At 48.7% G+C, this 2280-nt stretch overlaps 1 long non-coding RNA gene across 1 annotated transcript in view; it reads left to right on the forward strand.

The window, feature by feature from the left end:
• The first annotated feature begins 1183 nt into the window (after positions 1 to 1183).
• LOC119287594 overlaps positions 1184 to 2280 on the forward strand; it is a 5637-nt gene continuing 4540 nt past the window's right edge. Inside the window, exons 1-3 of the long non-coding RNA XR_005140892.1 lie at positions 1184 to 1343; positions 1430 to 1526; positions 1951 to 2221. This is a non-coding gene — a long non-coding RNA (uncharacterized LOC119287594). The remainder of the gene's footprint in view (positions 1344 to 1429; positions 1527 to 1950; positions 2222 to 2280) is intronic.

Here is a 2280-nt window from a genome sequence, read left to right on the forward strand (position 1 = left end):
TAATGCCCTTTTTAGACCTGGACCAAAGCCCTATTTTCTACTAGTGTTGTAGGCCTCGCTCACATGAAGTAAGAACGGTCGGTGACGATGCCTCATAAAGTCCATGTGGTGCAATCATAGTTGGTGGTGCAGGGGAAGAAGTAACCTTCTTTGATGGGGATTCCATCACACGCTTGTTCGTCATGTAGACGCGTCCTCTTAATTTCTGTTCAGCTTTACAGGCAAGACGAAACAAATGATCGATAGAATATAGTCTTCATGCATTATTATGTCTTGTATATCATGTATATCATGCATTAATCTAAGCCCAGATACTGAATCAAGCGAGAGGGAACTAACGAAAATATAATAGCTCCAAGTAGCTAGATATAAGTGAGGTATGAACATAGTGTATGGCAACCAAGAGCAGACAAAAAAATCCAACACTTATCACTTATATGAACAGAGCAGGCTGAACAGCAAAAGAGATTGTTCAAAAGATGCTAGGTGGCCAAAACTTTGCATCAACTTTTTTTTATTCTTTTTTCTGAATTTTTTTTTCAACTTTCAGGCCGGCCGCTAGTAGAAGTCACGTACACAAATATCTGACCAAATAGGTATGAAGGGGTGGCCGGGGCACGTCCGGTGTAGCCCATCGGCGCTGTCCAGCGGTAAAAGATCTCATGCCATTGCTGAAATTCACGTCCCCCACCCAGGGCATTTTGGTCATTTCGCATATGTGCCCTTTTCCGATTCTCTGCCTCCTCCCCCAATGAGTGCCTCCCTCATTTTTCTCTCCCTCACATCTCTCTCTCTCGAGAGCCGCCGCTGTCAGTCATCCTCCCCGTCCGCCGCCGCCAACCATCCGCAGCCGCGCCACCAACCCCTCCCCGTTCCACTCCCATAGCTGAGCCAGCCATGGCCGGGAAGAAGTGCAAGTCCTCTTCCTTCCTCCCTCACCCCTGATCTGAATCCTCTCCCGAAACCCCAGCTAGCCGCACGCATCCCATATGGCGCCGCCCAGCTCGCAGCCCTCGGCCGCCGAGCCATCGCGAGGCTCCTCGCGCAAGCGCACGACCTCCTCAAAGGCTGCGCCCGAGGCCGACCTGGAGTTCACCGTCACCAAGGAAAGGTAAGGGGAGGGGAGGGGATGGAAGGGATCGAGCGACCAGGTGAGGCAGCGCCCAGATCCACGGGGCCATCGACACTTCATCATCGACCTCATCCGCGACCGTCCTCGAGGTCGGCCATGGTGGTCTGGCCCGGCAACAGCCATGGAAGGAGACGCCCGAATCCCTGGCCCTCCAAGTACGCGCCTGCTGCAGGCCATCTCCGGCGAGCTCATCCACAGATCTCCAACTATGGTGCGTGCGCATGATACCTAAACCCCTTGTCTTGTCAGTTTCTTCATCTCCCTTCCTTGTGATTCCTTGGTTTGTTTTGTGCGCAGTTGCTCCGATCTGGAAGAGGTGGTGGAGCTTTTGTTGTTGCTGCTGCAGGTGGACGAGGCACCACCCCCTCTTTCTACTTCTGGACACAACCTGGTGGTGATTTCTAATTTCAGTGTTAAAAAATTCAGTTCAATTCAGTCATGTTCTTTTTCTTTTGTGGGGAAATTCAGTCACATTCAATGTTCAACTTTTAGAGTTAACAAACTGTTGTTATGACCACTGTGGTTTAGATGTTCAGAAATTCAGACAAGTGGTATGATGAAATGAGCCACCTTTTAACCCCCTACTAAACCTACCGTGAACGTGTAGAGAGCCAATGCAGGGAGGTGTGGACATTTTACCATGTTCATAGGAAGAAATCAACATAAAATACACAGCTTGTAGATGATTCGTCAACCACCATCAAACACGACTTGTAACTTTCTGGACTAAACTGAACCGTGCAATTGACTCAAAATAAAACTAAACTGTGCAATTGACTCAAAAATAAATAGTAAATATACTTTGGTTGTGTCTGCAGAATTGCATTATGGAAAGATGTGTGTGAGGTTACCCCATCGCCACTGGTTCCAACTTTGTCCATCATGTCGCTCTGATGAGAAGACCTCGTCCATGTTTCATTAATAGGGCAGAGTGCTGCTGAAGTATCTATGTTGAACAATTATAACAGTACCAAGTAAGTTTGCTCCAATTGCATTTGATGCAGAAGGCACAACACCGCCATCATGCGTCAGGTTCAGTAGAAGGCACGACACCGCCACGCTCTCCTCCACTACAACGCCACGCACCCGGTAATTAAACATGCTTTCTCTTCATTCAAGTAGTAAGAGCATCTCTAGCCCCCCCCCCC

This window comes from Triticum dicoccoides, chromosome 4A (assembly GCF_002162155.2).
Source record: "Triticum dicoccoides isolate Atlit2015 ecotype Zavitan chromosome 4A, WEW_v2.0, whole genome shotgun sequence".
NCBI classification, from domain to species: Eukaryota; Viridiplantae; Streptophyta; class Magnoliopsida; order Poales; family Poaceae; genus Triticum; species Triticum dicoccoides.